At 38.7% G+C, this 21848-nt stretch overlaps 1 pseudogene across 1 annotated transcript in view; it reads right to left on the bottom strand.

The window, feature by feature from the left end:
* Window positions 1–1763: 1763 nt before the first annotated feature.
* LOC309704743 (ephrin type-A receptor 6-like) overlaps window positions 1764–21848 on the bottom strand; it is an 84881-nt pseudogene continuing 64796 nt past the window's right edge. Inside the window, exons 10-20 of the transcript XR_014280862.1 lie at window positions 16176–16300; window positions 15672–15834; window positions 13456–13561; window positions 10423–10493; window positions 6802–6927; window positions 5851–6223; window positions 5545–5754; window positions 5297–5446; window positions 4945–5138; window positions 4221–4370; window positions 1764–2544 (exon numbers count right to left, since the gene is read on the bottom strand). The product of XR_014280862.1 is annotated as an ephrin type-A receptor 6-like (transcript). The remainder of the gene's footprint in view (window positions 2545–4220; window positions 4371–4944; window positions 5139–5296; window positions 5447–5544; window positions 5755–5850; window positions 6224–6801; window positions 6928–10422; window positions 10494–13455; window positions 13562–15671; window positions 15835–16175; window positions 16301–21848) is intronic.

Raw genomic sequence — 21848 nt, 5'->3', positions numbered from 1 at the left:
TTCCAAAAAGACAAAAAAATAAATAAATATCAAATGATTAAAAATACCTTGATTTTTAAATATATTATACATTATGGCTATTGTAAATACAGAACCGTCTGGGGAATGAGCTTTTTCTGTATTTTTACACATTTATCATGTAAAGAAAACTAATACTGCTGGAAATGTACTTCTTTTGCTTCTGTTTAAATATTTCAGGGTTTAAATGTTTAGTTGACTGTCTTTACATGGACAGAAAGGGGAGTTTCATTGGGCCAGCCCACTTAAAGATCAAAGTGGGCTGTATGTGACCCCGATTAAAAAGGTGTTTGACACCCCTGCTCATGTTCATACTGATCTTTACTGACAGTATCCACTTTCCAAAACAAGTTATTCTATTATCTAGAATAAGGGAACGAAACACACCAAAAACACAATCAAAGTAAATACAACCATGAAACAATTAATCTGAAATTATCATAAACAAGAAACATTTTTAAAAGTGAAGCAATAGTCTGTTGTTTGTCTTAATTAATCTACTGATGTCTTATAAGCAAGACATTACTAACATACTGAGAACCAAACTACTTTTATGTTAACCTTCACTGTCCAAAATATTGTGTAACTACATATTTTCACTGTTAAGTGCAAATCCCTATAGACAGTTCTGATATAAAATAATGACTGTAAGCCATAAAAAAACAACATTTCTCACAGAATCTAAAACTGTCTACATACTGAACACCTACTTTGGCCAGACATGGCTTTCACCTAGCACCTTTGATAAGCACCCATGTGACAAACTCACCTGACAGTGACACAGAAAATGTGTCAGTCTTCTGAGTGACAATTAAGATAACTTGTTTTTGAGTGAGAGATGGCATCTATGGACATCTGTGTGTGTGTGTGTGTGTGTGTGTGTGTGTGTGTGTGTGCGCGAGTGTCTGAAATTGGCTCCCTTGCCACTTCATTAGGTATACCTGTTCACCTGCTTGTTAAGGCAAATATCTTCTCAGCTAGTCACAGAGCAGGAACTCAGTACAGGTGAATAAGACCTGCTGAGGTTCACACTGAGCATCAGGAAAAAAGATGATTTAAGTGAAGCATGATTTGGCATGGTTTTTGGTGCCAGACATGCTGGCCTGTGTATTTCAGAAACTGTTGATTTTCCTGCCCAGTCATCTCTAGAGTTTACAAAGAACCGTCAATAATACGGAAAACACCCAGTGATCCAGCCAGTTCTTCGGGCTGAAATGCCTTCCTGATGCCAGAAGAGAATGGGCACACTGTTTTGACCAGCTGGGAAGGCAATAGTAACTCAGATAACCACTCATTGCAACCAAGGTATGTAGATGAGCATTTCTGAACACACAAAACATCAAAACTTTGAAGCAGATGGGCTACAGCAGCACAAGACCATACCCTTTGTTACTCCTGTCAGCTGAGAGCAGAAAACGGAGGCTACCGTTCAGAAAAGCACCACTAAGACTACAGTTCACCAAAAGCAGAAAGTTTTTATAGATGTTAACTGGATTGATTAGTCTTGATTTCTGTTGCAACATGATAGAGTCCAAATTGATGTAAATAGCATCCTGTTTTGCATCAGCTATTCAGAAAACTTCTATTCCATATATCAAAATGTTTCCAACACCTTGTTGACTTAAGGTGTAATCCTGTACTGGCAAAGTGTACCTAATGAAATGTGTGGCGTATGTAGAGATTGAGGCCAGGGGTGGTTAAAGTCTGAGAGAAAACTAAGTATTAAAATAGGGTTGTTTATTCAGGAACCAACATACTGGATAAAACATACAATTTTCACAAGACTTTTTGTACAAGACATACTGCATCATCATGAAGAGAGAACATACATTTCTATAAAATCTTTTGACATTCAGCGGTCTTCAGTTCAAAAAACATGATTGTATTTTACCATCCGGTCAATCTTTATTCTTTTAAGTGAAGTGTTTCATAAACCAGCTGGAAAGGTAGTTATTAAAGTCACACACTGTACCACACATCACCAAATGATTTCTCCTGTCCTCATCTTCTCTGGTCATGAGGTAAGAAACTTTAGACCATTCAAAGTCAATACAAACCATTGGATTGTCACTTGGAAAGAGAAGAGGTATTGGTGAACACTTGAATAGACACTAGAGAAAAGAAGTCCTAAATTCAAGTGAATGCTAGTATTTGCTGAGATAATAAAGAGACCGCATTTGGCCAACGCCAGAGGTTGGTTGTTGTGGAGGCTGTATTGATAATGATCCAGATGATGATGTGTGTGCTAACTAGACCACATGTGGTCTAGCAGCAGACCGCTCTCATACGAGCAGCATGTGGTACCTGCTACACCTAAGAGTCTGGTGTTTTGTGCAATTAGTTGAATGACGATGCCAAGGAACTTGTTTCCAGCTCAGTTTGTACACACAGTCTGACTCTGTGCAATGGGCTCACACTTGAAAGCCACTCTGCTGAATGTGGTGAAGCTGCAGGCGAAGGGACTGTATGCTGCTTATGATTCTCCTCTGATGGCCAATCAAACAGACTCCAATACGTCTGATTTCACTGAAGAAAGAGGAGAGAAGAGATAAGAACAGCAAACCTACTTTCTACAACAAGGAAAACACAAAACTGTAACAAGCAAAAAGTTGACGGTGTTAACAATGACCACATTTAACGTGAAAGCACAATAGTGGCAGTGTTGTAGTTTATGTTACACAGTCAGCATATGTGAATAAAACTTGGCTTACAGTACTGTGTAAAAGTCTTGAGCCAACATTTCTTAATAATTTACATCCAAGGAGGCAAACGTCATTGTAATTTTTAAAGTGGTCTTGAGCAATAGTTCTCCAAAGCTCGTCTTTGGACTGGCTGCTTTATCACTCATTTTCAGTGAAGTCCTTTATTTTTTAAGGTGGTTTACACTGACAAATTGTACAAACATAAAAAAGCACCTGAATTAGTGTTGTGTTACTACCTGTATGTCGCAAAAACAAATAATTTGTTACAGTTTCTTTAGTTCAGTCTAAAAATTGTCAATGACAACACAGTTTGTCAAACATGAGCTTTTTTTGTACCAAAAAGATGATTCCCAAAGTGCTATTAGCTGAAAACCTGGCATATCTTTGCATAATATGCAGTGTGTTCTTAACAAATTAGAGGAAATTGGATAAGTGGAGTACAAAAGAAGAAGTAAAGGGCTTAAAAAAAAACCCTCTACACAGTAGATGAACACTATCTGAAAGTAAATTTCTTAAGAATCAGCAAAAAGAAATTCAGCAAAGACAAGCAAAGAAGTGGTCTCAAATGAGGATGCCTGTCAAGAAGCATTCTTAACAAAGGGAAAGGAGGAGAAAAGCCTGAGGTATCAGTGTCAGTAGGTCTGATTGAGTGATGAATCCACATTTGAAGTTTTTGGACAAACCAGCATCAGTATCTATGAAGGAGGTCAGAGAGGCACAACAGTAAGTGTGTACAACCCTGTGTAAAACACGGTGGAACCTGTGTCATGGTTTCTGGGTGCATTTCAGTCAGTGGTGTTGGGGATGTTTTCAAATGAAATCATGAAAACAGAAAATGCCATCCAGAAAATATCCGATTGACAACAGTTTCATTTTCCGCATGGCAATGATTCCAATCACACTGCCAATGAAGTAAAAGCATTCCTGGAAAGAAAAACACATAATGGATGGATTGGCCTCCCCAGAGACCAGACTTTAACATTATTGAAGCAGTGTGGGATCGTCTTTATAGAAAACAGAACAAAAGGCAGCCAACATCTAAAGACGAGCTTTGAAAGTCCTTAAAAAACCTGGAGAACTGTTCCTGAAGACTACTTAAAGAACTTACAAGTAAGCTTACCTAAGAGAGTTCAGGTTGTGTTGAAGAATAGGTAAGGTAGTCATACCAATATGACTTCCAAGTTTTTTTTTTTAAAACTTTACATACTACATATTCCAATAATTCCCTATACCGATTTCCTGTTTTCCTAGCAAATGTAAGACTTTTAGCACAGTATTGCAGTTCAAGTTTCTTGACCGTGCTGTGGTTAAACCAGCAGGCACACACAGCATAAAAAATAGGATATTTAAAAAACAGCTGCACAGCACTGGACAAAACTCAATAGTTGAATCGTGTTTTTTACAGTGTCAATATTTCCTGCTTGTTTTATGCAACTTAGTTTCCTTTTAGTGTACGTTTTGATAGTGTAACTGCTCTCTGTATAATTTGGCTCTGCTCACTCTATGCTCATGATTGAAATAGAATCCAGCGTCGTGTATCCTGCTGCAAGAAAGTTGTTCTTATACTGGCTCATTTTGATGGAGTCGAGCCAGTCGCCGATAGAGATGAAAAGAGGGTAATCTGGCATGTCGTCTGGGGAGTCAGCAAAACTGATATGGCAAAGAGAAAAACACAGGAAATATTCTTTGAATAAACAGTTTAGATGCATAAGAATTACCAGTCAATCAAAATTATACCTTTACCTACCTATTCTTTTCTGATAGTTTCCTTCAGGTTCAACATTTTTATTGGTTTATGATGTGATGCACTGGGACGCTACAGTAATATGCAATACATGTCAAACCTCATAATTTTAGTAGTGTAATTATGTAGCTATAATTCTTAGACATTCCTTTCTGTGTAGTTAAATGCACCCATTCTGCATCCTGAATGTTTATGCTGAAATGCTTTTAACCGTGGTTATATGTGTCCTCATACTTTTGTGTATGTTTTTTTAAATGCATGCATAGTCATATATGCCATCATGATTGCATGTATTTTTTTCGATGTTTTTTATGTAAAGCAACATGCTATAGTCGTAACTGTACTCAAGACCAGGAAAAATGAATTTGCCTTATTTTCAGTGCAGAACAGCTCCATATTTTCCAGATTCTACACTATCTTAGTGTCTGTATATACTGTATATAAACAATGGAAACAGTCTCTGCGTTATCCGATACTTACCTCTGAACATCATTGGCTAGATTCAGCAGCCCACTGGGATTAATTATGAGTTTGTCGAGGAACGACAGCACATCACTGAAGTGTGGGCGCTGGCTGTATTCCTTTTGCCAGCAGTGTAGCATGAGCTGATGCAGCGTCACAGGACAGCCCATTGGTGCTGGTAGACGATAGCCTTCTTCAATAGATAAAATGACCTGAGATGAATGTCAGTAAACATACTGTTGAATCTCAAATAAAACAATGATTCATTCATTTGTTTAAAGAGTTACACTCCTCATACAAGAGACAGAATTGCAAGAAATTGAATGAAGTGTTGACTATACTGAGGAGTTTAGAGCGAAAAGCAACTTACGTCTTGATTGGACATCTCCCAGTAGGGCCTCTCTCCATATGACATCACTTCCCACATGACAATGCCATAGCTCCATACATCACTAGCTGAGGAAAACTTTCCATAAGCAATTGCCTCTGGTGCTGTCCAGCGTATTGGTATCTTTCCTCCCTAACGCAAAATAGAAACACAGGATCCTCTTGTTAGGGCGATATTCAGACTTCAGTATCATTATTGATGCTGTAAAATCTTCCAGGAGCTGCACTCACTGTAGCTGTGTAGGCTGCTTCGGTGTCATCTTCAAGAACTCTGGACATGCCAAAATCGGAGACCTTACACACCAAGCTTTCATCAACCAAGATGTTGCGAGCAGCTAGGTCTCGGTGAACATAACCCATTTCTGAAAGATAGGTCATACCAACTGCGATGCCCCGCAGCATGCCAACCAGCTGGAGCACTGTGAACTGACCATCACGTGCCTGAGGTGGTATTAAGACAGAGAGGGTACAAACAGCGTGTGAAGAAGACAATCTTCAGGAATGCACCATACCAGTGTGAACATGCATTCCCCTTACCCGGAGGAAAGAGTCCAGTGCTCCATTTTCCATGTACTCCACCACAATCATTATTGGTCTGCCTGAGGAAAAGGAGAAGGACTTGATTTGACAGCTCAACGGAAAGAAAAGAGACCAACTGCAAAAATGCAAACCCCCCCCCCAAAAAAAACCAAGAAATGGAAGTCAAGCTGTGTAAAGAGCTTACTCTTAGTGACCACTCCCTCCAGCCTGATGATGTTGGGGTTGTTAAACTGCCCCATGATCGAGGCCTCACGCAAAAAGACTCGTCTCTGTTGGTCCATATAACCACCCTTAAGGGTCTTTATTGCCACAGAGATGTCCATCCTGCCTGGTACACGCAAACGGCCACTGCAGACTTCTCCAAATTCACCTACAGAACACAGTAGATTTCCTTTCACTTACATAATAAAACATATTCAAAGTAAAAACTAGAAAACAGATTAAATGCTGGGTATTGTTCCTGAATCCTTACTCTAAAGTGAAAACGACAGACGAAATAAAAATGAACATGACTCAGATAGACATGCAGCCTAATCACTGGAGGAGATATATGAAATTCATCACCACTAGGCCTACTGCACAGTTAGTTGTCTGACATATTTAAAACCATGCAACTGCACATGGGTTCCACCAGATGGAGCTCATATTACAGAAACCCCTGAGAAGGGGGCACCTTCATAATTACTCAGGGGTTTATAAGCCGACACAATCTGTTCAAATTAATGAACCATCAAACTCCATTATTCAAAGCCTGCAGTGTTAGCATCTCTAAGGTCCAATACTAATATGCTTCAGCATTTCTTTTTATATAGCAGACAAACATTACTGGCAAGTTTTGCAAATGCCTATGTATCACTTTCTTGGAAAAAACACCCGGGTTGAAGTCCGATTTCATCCGTTTCATCCGATGAATTATCACGACTTACTGATTTGTATTAGTTCTTTTACCTGCGCCTATCACCCTCTCGATGCATATGTAAGAGGGGTTTATCTCTTTGGCAAATTCCTCCACAGCCTGAGTGGGGTCTTCATATGTATCTGGATCCACATAGGTCTTTATTCCAGAAAATGGGACTAGAAGAGAAACAGACAATATAATGTATTCTTTTATGTATATTGTGGAGTAGCACATAAAAGTTAGAAATGAGGTTGAACTGCTTTAATACATGAGTACAAGTTGGATAAAGTTCTTACACATTTCTCCACAACAAGGACACACAACCAGACAGAGAGAACAGTGTTAAACACATGTGCTCAGAAGAGATTGTGAAAGGGTTTTTAAACACAAACTGAACTAAAGATGAATTCTGCCCAGGGAAAAAAAATGATAATTTTTATTGATTGAGTGAATGATTGATTTTTACACATAAGGTATGGAAATTCTCATATCTAACATTATCTAATCAGGTCCAGGAGGGTATAAAAGATCTCTTAACTTTGTCTCAGAGAGGTTATTTGATTATGAAACAGATATTAGTTTTATCAACCACAGTGCATATTTTGTTAATCTATTCAAAACCTGAAGCATTTGCAAGCATAAAGTCATTATCTGGCTTCTCTAAGCCTGCAGGACATTCTGTTATACTGAAGCCAGACTGTGCAAGAGAAGGTGATTCTTTATTCAACTGTGTTAGTCCATAATTGGTCGACTATTTGCTTCTCTTATATTGTGAGGTTTTTCTGTTATTTTGTCAAGGGATGGAAAAGGGGGCAGAAAAAGAGAAAGAAAGAGCTGGGAAAAAAAATCCCCAGAGCAGTATAAAAAGACATTACAGACAGTTAGAATTCTGCATCTTCCTCTCTGGCTGAGGCTGGGGATGCTGCTGCAGTGGTGTGCATTGGCACGAATGATAACTGTACACCTCAAGCAGATGAGCTTGGGACTAAATGTACTTTATAGCTGCGTCAGCTTGTGTTGTGGAAGCTTGAAGGCTTCGTCTACCCACCTCTGTCTCCAGGGTGTCTAAGCTCAGCTCTATAATAGAACAAGCCTTTTCTACCAGTTTGTTGAGCCTGGTGGCATCCCCCCACCTGGGTGATGGCTCCCAAGCACACACGAGCAAAGAACAAATAGCACAGAAAAAACTGGTGCGACTCATATAGATTTCATTCTACTGGATAGAAAGAAATGACTCATAAAAGTACATATGTATCAGCAAGGCCATTGTTACTGTTTGGCATAAAGTAAAATTAGACTCGTTCTTAAATAAGCTGCTGAAAAAAATCTCTGTCCAACTTCCAGCACCATCAAGGAAAAGACTCGGAGAGCAGTATTAGGACAGCAGATGACTGAAATAATTATCAAATGTGGACACAAGCACCAAAATATGAGTGTTTGTTCCTCTGCAAAATCCCATTAGCCACTTAAATTTTCAAAATGTTCCAATTTGGCCATCCTTTGCATTTTATGAAACAACATTTTTCACTACAGAATGTCATATAACTGATCAATTTTGGAAGTTTTACACTTAATTTTGAATTATTTTAACAAGTCAGATGTGTTACTTGAAAACTTCCTCAGAGCTGGTTTGTTTGAAGTAAAACAAGATAACTGCAGATACACATAATATGTTACATGCTGCTCCAGTGGTCCAGTAACAGTGCTGTCCAGCTTGACGGATTACCCTTTTACTCATACATACAACTAGATTCAGATATTTAACATTCATCTGGTGCCAATGAGTGAATTTTATGAATTCAGTGCATGAAGGCTTCTTTACCCTTGGCTCAGCTCTCTCACACTGGCGCACTCTGTCATCAACGTTTTTAACGGCTTATTTTTTCACCGGCTAACACAGAGAGATAATCATGTACCGCCACACCAGCAGACACTTTAGAATCACCCGATAACCTGACAAGCATGTCCTTGGACTGGTTCCGGCCTGGAACCCTCATGCTGTGAGGTGACTGGCAGCACCACAGCGGTGTTGTACTGAGTAAGTCCTGTAACTAATCTGACTGTCGTAAGTTCATTAGTGTTTTATCCTTTCCCAGTTTAGTCTATGGTAAACTGACTGCAATTATTAGAGTGCTTTATTACTCTCACCTAACACTCAAAGTACGGCATGAGCTCCATCCATAAATGCATTTTTAACATTAACATGCAAACCTAGATGGATGCTTCAGAGGATTCAGAACAAACACGCAGTATTAATCACAGTAAGTAAGTGATCATAAAAGAGTATATGTACCAATTTTAGTTCTCATATCACCTGTAAACAATTTCCCTGTAATTTCATTTACCTGCTGCACTATAGAGAAGAACCAGATTAGTTACCTGCACACAAACAGTAGCAGTGCACACTTAGAGATGGGCCTTGTGTCCAAAGGACAAGAAAATGGTATGTCAGCATGTTACAATATTTTCCTCACAGTCTTTAATGCTCTTCTCGATCAATAAAAAAAAGCCCCAATCAAACACACACAGGTAAAATTGTTAGATTTGTGTCGAGAGCCAAACTTGTTTCCCTGCAGGCCTCAAATCGGATCCTACAAGAGCTCTCACTGAATTGCCTAAGTAAAACACAGGGCACAATAATACGTCCTCCCTATGGGGCAATCTATAACCCTGTTTTTATCTGTAATTGTAGCACCACTGTAATTATTAACTGGAACAGCAAGTTTTGTCAAAAAACCAATAGTGGGTTTCTGGCAAACTGTGAGTGATTTAGCACAGAAAATAGGCCCAATCTGTGTGACAAAAGCCCAAACATAGTGAGAGGGGACTTGAAATGGATTTTTAAGAGTCAAAATCTCACCAATAGCATGCTCAATGGTGAGCGAGACAGAGGGATTTCTTTTTGTATTTTGTAAGACGATGCAATGTGTGTGTTTACTCAAAGTATTAAAACGACAAAAACAAGGAACATTGGCGCTGCAGGTTAATCTTCTGCTTTCTGGATTACTGACTGACATTAGAGTTTTAAAAATATATTTTAAAGTCCACATATGTGTATACCTGAATTTGTAGTTATTGGTGCAGGACATTTTAACTGTAAAAAACTTCTTTTAATAAGTACAGTTAACCTAATATTTGCCCTATATTGGCTGGATACCTGACTCTTACCTGAATATAAATTTAAAAATAACATTGCTTTTTAAGATTACTTGCAGTTTTCATTTTTTTGCCTTAATCAGTTCTTTTAAAAGGCTATTTGGCTTTGATCTTTTTTCATTGCACACTAACATTCGCCTAATGTAGGTTTGAACAAGCTCCAAATCCAAATCAATCCACCCTATCTACCAGCACGTGGATGGACTGTAATGAACCAGTGTCTTTAAATGCATCCTTTTGGTCTTATTTTGTTTTTGAGCCATAACAGGAATTACAAAGAATTGAACTGTAATAACTGAGTTTCATTCAACAGAAAATAAGAGAGTCCATAAATTCTGCTCATGACAATATAAAAAATGCATAATGCATAAGAATTGTTGCTCTAAGGCAAACAGTGACCACGCTTTGTATAACTTCTTGCAAAACTAAAGTCCTGGGAATTACAACAAATGTTGTCGCACTCATCTTACCTGTGTGAAATCCCACATTAAATACAGACACACACAGACACCCACCGTGTCCACTGTGAAAGCGTGTCCTCCTCTTCTCCTCAGATTTCATCCGAGCTTTGATGTACCCCTGACACCTGCACATGTAAGACACATTAACACAACAGTTAAAGATCTGAATGAAAATGCTAAATGAAGGTAAATTAGTTTTCATTATCAACATGAAGCATGACTATTTTTTCTTTTTTGCCATTTGGCTTCTCTCTGTGATCCCACATAATCTGCCTTTTGGTTTACAAAAAAATTCTATTTGAAAACCGACATTATGCCATTATGTTCTTTTCTATCACTCGTTTTAAGAGCAATTTTTGCTCTTTCCTTGATTTAGATCTTTTTTTCTTCTTCTTTTCTTCCGTTTTAGTATTCAGATCCCCACATGTTCAAACTTTCAAGGCTCCACAGATTCGGACTCAATTGACAATCAAGCACTTGTATTAAGCAAAAAGAACAATTTAGATCCTCTTTGCAAAAACTACCCAAGAAGAAGACTGCTCTTTAAAAATGTCATCATAGGATTGCATTTTTCTGAAATGTTGCACTTTATTTACACACTTTACAAGTCACTTACACAAGATAATACTTTATTGATATTTGGGTGCAGGTAAACCTGGTTCAAAGACAATGAGATAATGAATTCACACACTGCGACTCTTCTGGATTGGTATTGTTCACACCTCACACATAAAAAAGCTGCAACTATATATGAAAATCATCTCTGCAGAACAGTATAACAGGTTTAAAGCAGACACCTGGTTACCTCTGCAAAATTTTTATTGCCAGTTACAGTTCTGCAAATTGTCCAGAAAAATGGGGAATAGGTGGATGAGTTTACTGACAAATATATAGGAATACAGTCTATAATAAGAAATCTTAGATTTTATGATTCTAAAAAGCTTGAAAATGAATATTTGGTATGACCACCTTTATTCTTCAACACAGCCTGAACTTTCTTGTAATTTCTTTACGTCGTCTTCAGGAGTAGCTCTTTGGGCATCTGGAAGGACATTGAAAGCTCTACTTTGGATGCTGGCTGTCTTTTGTTCTGTTCAAAATGTTCAGTACTGTTGAGGTCTGGACTCTGGAAAGGTAAATCCATGATTGATAATGTTTCATTCTGTGTGTGTGTTTTTTTTTTAAATCCGGGTATGCTTTTACTGGATTTCTGCTGAGGCTTCAGTTAACAGTAGATGGATCAACCGAAGGGCCAGATGCATCTCTATGGTCACGTGTCAGGTCTGTGCCGGATTTTATTTTTCATATTTCTTAAGGACTTTCAGATATTATTGACCTGCTGTAGTTTTCTATTAAAGGGTTTTGAGGAAGTGCCAGGAAATGCCAAGTTTTCAACTAACAGTCTTTGCAAAAATACATTGTTATGCCTTTCAAACTGTGTTAACGTTGACATTCTTCAAAGATTCAATAAAATAAAAAGATACTGGCAGCCGCCACTGCTGACCTCTTGGCCTCCTAGTCAATGTACATGTTGTCTAAGTATAAAAATCCTAGTTTATCTTCCTCTTGAGTTATTGCATTCAGAAAATTTTCAGAAAAGTTGACCTCTGACCTTGGTCTTGAGGTCACTGAAATTCAAACTTGTCTGAGACTTTTAGTAGATGGACCCATGGTATGAATTTAAAAAACCTGTTTCCTTCTTCTCACCCACCAGCCTGCCCAGTCGGGTGATGACAATGATGCATCAGTGTTTTACAGCTGAAGGGTAAAAATGACAACAAATAATGAGTTTTTGTGACAGAATAACAAAAGTAGTTAAGAAAAAATCTAAGATTGGTTCTTTGCTAAGTTTTCTGTTATATGTAGACAACCATGGTTCATCTCTTGAGTCAGGTGACTTTTTCCTTGAATGACTCATAGGTCAGTGTTAAGTGGCCTATCCCTCAAGCTCCTAATAAATACACCTATAGCAGGGCTGGGGAACTCCAGGTCTCAAGGGCCGGATGCAAGTAACATCCTGGGTCAACACACCTGATCAGTTCATTACCAGCCCTCTGTCGAACTTCAAGACATGTTGAGGAGGTAATGTAGGCATTTGAATCAGCTTTGTTGGATCACGGACACATCTAAAACCTGCAGGACAACGGCCCTCGAGGCCTGGAGTTCCCCACCCCTGACCTATAGCATCAATTTGAAAATATTACATCATCTTGTTCTTGAGTTATTGCATTCACAAGATCTGCAGAGAACTTGACCTATGACCCTCTGACCATTAAACCTACTATTATTAGATGCACCTATAGTGTCAATTTGAAACAACAATAATTTCCAAACATTACTCTGGAAATGCTCAGGTACAAGGAATGAATTGAAAATGAGTAAAAAAGCAGCGAGTGTCCAAAGAGATAAGAGACTTTCAGGATGTCTGGAGAACTATTGCTCACCAGCACTTTAAAAAATTACAAGCCAGTCTGGATTCTTGGCAAAAAAGAAACACTGTATTTACTGTATATACCTTAACTACATTTCAGGTGCAAACAAAGATAAAAGTAAACAAAGTAACAATGTTGGTGGCTCATTTCCCATACAGAGTCATTTTAACATAGATAGTGATGTCATCCTTTTTTCAGCTTTTTTGTAGACTGGAGTTTAGATATGTTCAGCTTAATGTAATGTTTGCAAATTGTGTAATCAAAGATTATCATTCGGTTTGTATCACAATTAAGTCAGAATCCAGACAGAGTATCCACACTTTCTGGCCATTTTTCATTGTTTATTAATAAGTGCCACTAATGGTAAAAACGCTGTGAACCAGAGGCAGACTGAAGACAACTTTGTGAGCCAACCTGGGGAGGTTAATGGAATGAAGAAAACTGCTGGTACATGCATTACATGCTGAGTAATTAGGCAGAAAATTGGTTCAGCCATTTGTAAAATAAGGGTGTCTGCTTGGTGGCAAAAAAGGAGTCCATTAACAGACTTCTGGTTGTGGCCTCACTCTGGAGATTATGAGAGAAAAAGGTGTGTGTGTGTGTGTGTGTGTGTTTCTGTGTGCGTGTGCACACAAAAAAACAGGGGATGTCTTACCGTCCAGTGATTAAAAGGAAGAGGGTAAGGATGACCAAAAGGGAAAAACCTCCTACAGATGCTGTGACAACCACCAGAACTTGACCCTGATCAGCAATATCAGGATCTGAGGAAAGTGAGAACAAAATGACGGTGAAAACGGCGGAAAGATCATTCATCTGAATATTAAGAACTCTCCCTCCCAGACTTGATACCAGAGGAAGGACAAACTGCTTTGCGACACAAAATGTACTGAAAAGACCGACTGTGGTTTCTCTGTTACTAATTTAAAACAGTATCCATGTTTATACCCAATGAAAAGAAACGATCCAGGCATTTTGTAAGTTTCCTCTGTAAAAGATTAGTTGTCTCTCCTGAAATGAAAAGCCTATTTAAAGTTATTGTTGCAATTTGAATTGATTGGCTTCTGTTTTGACATTTGATTTGTTCTGACTAGGTTATTATAATCTTAATCTAAAAGAGTGAGATGTGCATGATGCGGCTGGATTGCAAGGAATTCATCATATTAGATGGAAAATTCAGCTGTACATTGAAATTATTATTATTATTTTTTTATCAATTGCATGTGAGTGACAGTCATTGATATTTATTTCTCCATGAATGTCTTAAATGCACTTTCCAGGACTCAGTGCGGTCCTGTGAAAAAACTAAGTACACTCTTTCGTAGGATTTAAGAGGGTAAGCAGCTGTCAGATGCTGCTAAGAAAATGCACTTTAACTAGGGGTCACCAGGAGGAGTAGTCACCTCCATAAAAGGAGAAGTTTAGGCATTTTGCAGGTTTGGAGCATTCAGGTGAGTTAACATAATGTCACAATCTTCCAAAGAGTGAACATCCCAGACAGTCAGCCCAAGGTCAGAGTGCGCAATGTCAAAGGAATTGTGAAATCCTAAGGACTACATCTCAGATGCTACAGGTCTCAGTTGTCATGTTAGATGTTAAAGTTTAGGACATTACAATCAGAAAAAGACTGAACAAGTGTATCATGTTTGAAAGGGATGACAAGAAAAAGTTTCTTCTCCCTAATAGGTTTGCAAAGCTGCATCCAAACATACTACAAGGCTTCTGGAACAAAGTCCTTTTGACAGACAAGACCAGGGTGGAGATGTTTGGCCATAATGCACAGCATCATGTTTGAAGACAATCCAACAGACCATGGCATGGTGGTGGAGGGGTGAAGATTTGCGCTAGTTGCAAAGCCACATAACCTGGCCGTCTAGCAGTCATCAAACAAATTCCTCTGTATAACATCACATTCTTGCAACAGGGCAATGATCTCAAGCACATCAGCAAATCTGGGGCCTTAACAGAGCTGTGCAAAAATGAATGCTTGCAAACCTCAATGAACTAAAACAACATTGCAAAGAAGAGTGTGCACAATATGAGAGACTGATAAAATCACACAGAAAACAATTAGTTCAAGTTACTGGTGCTATAGGTGGTTCTACAAGCTACTGAATCATGACGAGTACTTATTTTTTCACAGGACTGCACAGGAAACAAAAAACTGTTTAATCACATCTGCCTTTAAACAAAATTTCTCTTGCACTGCAAAATAACATCCTTTTTTTTTTCCGGTGTTCGTCTTGCATCCATTGTCAGTATCAGCTTGGTGATATATATTTGGTTAATAATAAGAAGTAGCAGGAGACAGGGACATTTCCTTTACTGACATGTAAATGTTTCATTTCACATATATTAAACATTTACTTGTGGATAACTTTTCTTACATTTCTCCAACAGTTATTGTAAAATTAAAGTATACGTGAACTGTGCGACTTATGAGTTGCACTATATAATGTCAACAGACTTATATCAAATTCACTCTTATAGTGAAATGTGAGAATATTCAAGTGAATATGTACACATTCATCATCTAAAGGGTGCCATACATGCTTAAGCAGACCATCAGAACTGGGAACTTATGGAAGCTTATAAGCACTTAAATAAATGGCTCACGCCTCAATAAGCCCTGATGAGTTTCAGTGACTCGTAGCAAAGAATGATCATAAAACGTCTCCAAGGATTATATAGAGTTGGTAATCGACAGTGATGGCTCAACATCTGTGGCTTTCCAACTCCCTTTCTCTCTTGTGCATTGTTTTAAAACATACTCCAAATCCATCTGGAACAACAAATCTGCCTGATTATCAGTGCCGTTCCTCCCTAGCACATACAAACCACAACTCCCAAGTGCCCCATCCCTTGCAATCATACCCTCAGCTGCTGTTGTAAACTCAAAGTTGGGGCTGTATGCTGTGTAGCCAGCAGCAGTGCGAGCGCGCACATGGAAAACATAAACAGTCGAGGGTCTGAGGCCTGTCACCACAACACTGGGGGCTTTGGTCCGTGTTGATGAGTAGCTCAGCTGCTCTTGCTCCTAGAAAAGCAGAAACAGATTGCCAAACATGATAAACAAAGCCACATTATGGCACAAGAGATAAACGTGTTTTTGCATAAACCCATTATCACAGCAATGTCTTAACAGAAGACATCATTTCTGTCCTATTAACTATCAGAGCAGATGGTGAACAAAGCAGGGATAATGACACATTATGGATGCTCTACACTTATGTTTGGCTTTCTCAATTATTCACTGTGGTGCATTCTAGAGCAACGGCAATAAAAAACGCTTTTGCCACAAAGAGAATTACACATTGTACATAAACATAGTCTGAGAGAAGAAGAAGAACGTCATTCAATATGACAAAAAGGGTTTACCTTCTCATAATATTTCACTTCATAATCCACTATGTCTGAGGGTGGCTTTTCCACTTCTGACCAGGAGAGGGCGATGCTGTTTTGAGAGGCCCAGTCCTTCCTGACTACACCCACCAGAGCAGGACCTGAGGGTAAAGTGAAAGAGTGCAGGGTTTTGAGTCAGCTGTGATAAGAAAGCTGTGAGAACAACAGCGCTTCAAAGCTTGAAAATGATGTATTTTTACATGACTGGCATTTCTTGATAAGAAGTGTCTGTATCCATCACCGTGTTTCTACAATCAACAAAAAATACTTGACTTATTTGACTGACTTTCTTCCAATTGGTTGGCTTATTGAAAAGTGTCTTTATCAAAAGGGTGAACCTGTAAACACATTAACACTTTGGGAAGCATAAGCAAGCAAAAAAACACAATAAACAATATGTTTCTAGCACATCTGGGGGACCGAGAGTCGCCTGGCCAAGAAGCCCAGTAGACTGAGGAAACAAGTGATCCAGGCCATTTCCTGCTCTAGCCTCTGTGGTGAACTCTGAAGTATATTCACTGAATTTAGAGTCGGTACTGCAAAAGGGATTTCACAAGTGTCTTCAGTCATCAGAGAAAAGATGTAAGCATCAAAGAACCAGTTATACGGCTGCAATTGCAAATGAAAAGCTAAATAAACATCTGAAGCTGAACTTATGTAGTTTGTAGTAGACAATCTCAGGTAAAATAGCTGTTGTGAAATATCACAAGTAGGGCAGAGAAATGCATTCGGCATCACAGGAATACCCAAGATAAAAGTAAGACAGGGAAAAAACATTGATTTTGAAACATTTTTATTGTCCAGCTACTGTGTAATGTTCAGTCTCAGAGAGACATTTTTGTCACAGAAACCACTAGACCTACACCAACTGTTTATCATGTTTGTCATTATTGCTGAGTTTTGGGGGAATATTTTACACAAGGCTGCTGAGGACATCATAAAATCACCTAGCAGAGAGTCAAATATTTACCATCAATTATTCATAAAGCCTCTGCTTCAACACAATATGATTTGGCAAACTAACAGATCCAGTCCCCCCTGTTGCTGTGCGTGCTGTTTGAGAGATCATTGTTGGAATACAAATTCAGGAGCAGATTGATGTCATAAATTGTCCTCATGCTCAGAGAAGCAGATAACCTATTCTATACCGAAGTCCACAGACTGGATGCGGCACTTCACAAAAAGGTGACATGTCCCTATAGCGAGTCGGATGCATTGGGGTGCAGAGGCAACTCTTACATCTTGTTAAGAAGCCAAAACGTTCTAGCAGGAGCTCAGCCCAGACACAACGCTTCACAGTCCAGCGGCTCAACCACTTGTATTTATTTTTGCAAAAAGAAAAATGGTGCACACATGAAACATGGTGTTTGATGCTGACTCCTGCAAAAATGCACACTCTGGGTGACAAATATGCAACATGCACACATCTTCAGACTCAAAGTGGTTTAAAAATGTATTTCTGTGTGAGACTGTAACTTCAGATGACTGTATTCTTCTGTGATACAGATACTCCAAAATATATCCATGTCAGAAATTTTTAAAATATAATGTTGTTATAATATAATCTTGTTATAAAGACGCCATAAAGCTAAAACTATCATAAAACTAAAGAAATGGGGGTCCACACAAAAAAATCACCTGCCAGCTGGTGGAATCTTTTCTGTGACATTTTAATCAGGTAAATGTGTGACTGTAAAAATGCATTTAAACGAGAGTTGTCTGCGTAAATGTCGAGGTTGCAATTGAGAAAGATGTTTTTCAGTTGGCTTTAGTGTAATTGAGCAGATCTTTACTATATGCATAACCCACTTAGGGGATAAAACTTTGTGAGCATCGTGTTACTAGAAGGGATTTCTGTTTGCAGCATACTGTACTGTATAAATTTATGCCTTTACTGTGTGAGAGAACTTGAGCTCGATTTTAAATTTTTTTTTATTTTCTCTAAATCTCTAGAAACCTTCTGCGCACTTATGGAAGAAGTTATTTTAGGTTCGGCACAAATCAGTCTGCTGCTCAGACACCTTCTGCTATGGATGAGTGACTCAAAGAGAACAATTATGGTCATTACAGTTTAATCACAAGTCACAAGGCAAACGATAATTGACGATTGAGCTTACTCTATAAGCTCTAGTTGGTTTATTGGCAACATGCAAAAATAGGTTAACCCTCAACTTCAAATGCTCAAAGAAATAAAGAAAGGACATGGGGGAAGAAGAGGGAGAGGGAGAGAGAGAGCAAGTGAGCAGGAAAAGCTGTAAAGAAATCCCATGGGGTTGCATCTCCCCAGCATCTGAGCATATAAATAGAAGTCAGTCTTATTCCCAGAGCAAAGGAGGATGAAAACTGAAGAGAATCCACTGGAGGAAAAAGGAGAAACAGCGAAGTAAGAGAGAGAGAATCTTCTGAATCAGGACACAACATGCATGGATTCAGCATGTGAGAACTTTGTGTGACCTGTTGTTTTTGCCTTACAAAAAGAAATCATTATGATGAAGGCAGTAACAGAGCTAAATCTTTGTTTTTTTGTCTGTTTCTTGTTTCAGGCGGATCAACAGTAAGACATCTGCGGTATGGCGTAAAATCAAAAATCGACTGCCAGAGAAAAGAGCATGGAACAGACAGGACTTCTAATGTACAGTAATTCGAAGCTTTGCAAAGCTTTGCACAGGACTCTGTGCAGTCCTGTGCAAAACTAAGAGCACCCTTACTGCTTCCATAAGAATTCACAGGGTAAGTAGCTAATGTGAGCACCTCTATAGCAGCAGACGTTTTAGCAGTTTCTCTGGTTTGAAGCATTTCATTGTGTTAACACAATCCCAGGAGGGAATGTCCAAGCAAATTCATGCCAAGTTCAGACTGTGCAATGCTCAGAGAAACCGCAAAGAAACCGAAGAGATACATCTTAGACTCTACAGGCCTTTGTTAGCATGTTAATGGCTAAATTTCATGAGACTACAATAAAAAAGAATCCCACAAAAGAATAAGCTTGCTCTGTTTGGAAGGGCTGCAAGGTTTGCAAAGTTGCATCTGATTAAACCACAAGACTTCTGGAAAAATATCCTTTTAACAGATGAGACCAAAGTGGGGATGTTTGGCAGTAATGCACACTGGTGCATTTTGGCCAATCACGACATATCAGCACAAACTACTGATGCCAATTGTCAAGCACGGGGGTGGAGAAGTGATGATTTGGGCTTGTTTTGCAGCAACAGAACCTGGGCACCTTGAGGTCATTTGACCATGAACTCCTTTGTACGCCCAAGTACTCTAGAGTCAAATGTGAATCTGTCTGACAGCTAAAGTTTAGCCCAAACTGGGTGATGTAACAGGACAATGATCCCAAGCACAGCAGCAAAACTACAACAGAATGACTGAAATAGAAGAGAACTGAATAGTGAATCAAGGCGGTGCAATGGCCCAGTCAAACGTTAACCTGACTGAAGTGCTGCGGTGGAAACCCAAGAGAGCTGTGCATAAATGTTGAAGTGAAAAGTGGACCTACCCTCCTCCACATTGATGTGAAAGACTGATAGAGTCACACAGAAAATGATTACTTTTAGTTATTGGTGCTAAAGGTGGATCTACAAGGTACTGAATGATGGGGTGTGATTAGTTTTTCACAGGACTGCATAAAATCCTATGAAAAATTCATTTTTCATGTCTTCAACATTCTTTCCACGCTCCTTAAAAAAAAGGTAAATTAAACTATTGATTGATATTAGCGTTTTAACACCTCTGATATAGGTGCCGTAAAATTTGGTGAAACAGTCTCATTCTTGGTGAAAAGCTCCACTGAAATCAAATTTTGAATGAATTTATAGCATTTTTATTGACATTATGCCCTTTGGAAAATTTGTCAGCTATAGTCAGATAGAATTGTTTTAACCACCACTGAAAGCTGTTAGTGATTTCTTATTAATAAGTAATCTTCGGGATTTAAAAACTACTATGATGAAGACAAGTCATTCAGTCTGGAATGAACTAAACAACAATGTGCAAAAATCTTAGGTGACTTCATAATTTAAACCAGAAGTTATTTGATTTCAATTATTTCAGCAAAGGTTCAGTGCATCATTCAATCTCACATTCTGATAACGGTTTGATTCAATTTGATATATAATTCAATACAAGTGATTCTTCTGTGCTGTGATTCTGCAGTCTAAATTTTGACAGGCTTAACAGATAACATGTTCCGCCTCTGCTCGGCTTTCTTTTTTTAAGTACGGTTTACTATTAACCCAGAGTGGGTCTATATTTGTGGCTGTCCACAAATATTGTAGGTGGACATTTTTAATCTGTGCACCGAACACCTTACACAAATATGCAGTGACTTTCTGTGTGCCTCCTCGCAGAATACTGCAGTGAACTTTGTGGGAGGCATCTTCAGTGAGAAATCCTCTGCTGAGCATCAACTACAGCAAGCTCAGAGCAGAGTGCAGTTCACGCTACATAAATACAGAGATCATCGTGCTCGCTCTGCAATGCATTGCTGCCTTTAGAGGTGAGAGGACAACAGCTGATGACTTTGACCTGTGCAGTGAAACCAACTATGGAGCAGAGAATGCAAAAATAGTCATTGAGATGAGCAACTGAGACACCATGACATTGAAAAAATACCCCTCAGAACAACAGTGTGACAATTAATTAACCAAATATCTCCACAATATCTCATCTGAGTCAATGAAAACTATTCTATTTAAAGATAAAGTGGCACCTTAACCAGGCATTTAACTTTTCAAGGTTAAATAAGCACCCTAGGAACTGAGAAGAGAAACGATTACTAATTCTGATTAATAGCTTTAACATATTAGCAGCATAATGAGTCATTAATAAACAATTTACCAATGATGGAAGGGTAACAGAAAATATATTGCTACTTTCCTCTCACTACATAATCCAGTTAATTTTTTCATTCTGCTTTTAATTGTCTATTATTCCATAATTGCCATAATATCACAATCAATTATTCGAATCACCTTGCAGCATCTGTCTTAACTGGTAATGAGACTGTCCATCCACAGTCTCGCTCCCCCCCCCCCCCCCCAAAAAAAAAAGCTTAAGCAGACAGCAGACAGCATTTTTCATTCCATGATCATCCCACCTTAGTTGAATTTATTTTAAACCTATGCAGCGGTTTGAAGAGTTTAACATGATTTTCAATTTTTCTTTTTTAAACATCATCAAAAAAGAGCTTCCTGGAATATTTTTCCTTAATGCATAGCTAACTCATGCATACACCGACAGCCCCTTTGTTAGTTACAAAGTAACCAACATGGCAGCAACTCAGCACATTTAGGTGTGAAGACATGGTCATGACGACCTTTTGAAGTTCAAACTGAGCATCAGAATGAAGAAAGGCGGTAAAGTATCTTTTATCTTTGGCATGGTTGTTGGTGCCAGATGGGCTGCATGAGTGTTTCAGAAACTGCTGATGTGATGGGATTTTCCCACACAAGTGTTTACAGAGAAGAACCATTTAAAGAGAAAACATCCAGTGAGCAGCAGTTGTCTGGACCAAAATGACTTGCTGATGCCAGAGGTCAGATGAGACTCATCGGACTGCTTTGAACTGATAGGAAACAGTAACAGTAACATGCAACAGAAACCAAATAACCAGTTGTTATAAGCATATGGTCATGTCTGAATGGA

This window comes from Aulonocara stuartgranti (genome assembly GCF_965226115.1).
Source record: "Aulonocara stuartgranti genome assembly, chromosome: 1".
In the NCBI taxonomy this organism is placed as follows: Eukaryota; Metazoa; Chordata; class Actinopteri; order Cichliformes; family Cichlidae; genus Aulonocara; species Aulonocara stuartgranti.
This window is presented reverse-complemented; position numbering and strand designations above follow the sequence as displayed.